General features: G+C 46.7%; 1 protein-coding gene across 7 annotated transcripts in view; it reads left to right on the plus strand.

Moving 5' to 3' along the window:
- Window positions 1–525, plus strand: part of STON2 (stonin 2) — a 173771-nt gene that overhangs the window by 166427 nt on the left and 6819 nt on the right. The gene's annotated exons all lie outside the window — the stretch shown is intronic.

Raw genomic sequence — 525 nt, forward strand, 5'->3', positions numbered from 1 at the left:
GGAGACTTTGTAAAGCGATGAAGTAATAGAGAGTATAAACAGCTGGTTGGAAAGGAATTCATTCATTTGATAAACCTTTGTGCTTACCTGCTGCATGCCTGCATTATGGGGATACAGTAGTAAACTAGGGTCTGCCCCCCGTCCTGTGGAGCCTGTGGAAGGCTGGAGCCGGGTACGTGTACCAGGGACAGTGGAAAAATGCATAGGAGGAGCACCGAACTCCCTAATGACTTGAGAACTGCTTCACAGAAGAGGTGACCTCTGAGCAGCTGTGCAAGGCAAAGAATAAAGATTTCCCACGTGGACTGTGAGGAAGAGGGAATTCCAGACCAAGCAAAGAGCATGTGCAGAGAGAGAATCCTGACGTACTCAGGGCCAGTAGCTCCAGCGTGGCTAAAGCCCAAAACAGTGACAAAATTATGGGGAATCGCAGAGAACCTGGTGAGGTATTCTCTTTGGGATCATTTCTTATTGGGATATTTTTCTCCTCTTTCTAATGTTTTTTTTAACTTCTACTCTCGGCAG

The sequence above is a fragment of the Ursus arctos genome, unplaced genomic scaffold (genome assembly GCF_023065955.2).
Source record: "Ursus arctos isolate Adak ecotype North America unplaced genomic scaffold, UrsArc2.0 scaffold_25, whole genome shotgun sequence".
Classification (NCBI taxonomy): Eukaryota; Metazoa; Chordata; class Mammalia; order Carnivora; family Ursidae; genus Ursus; species Ursus arctos.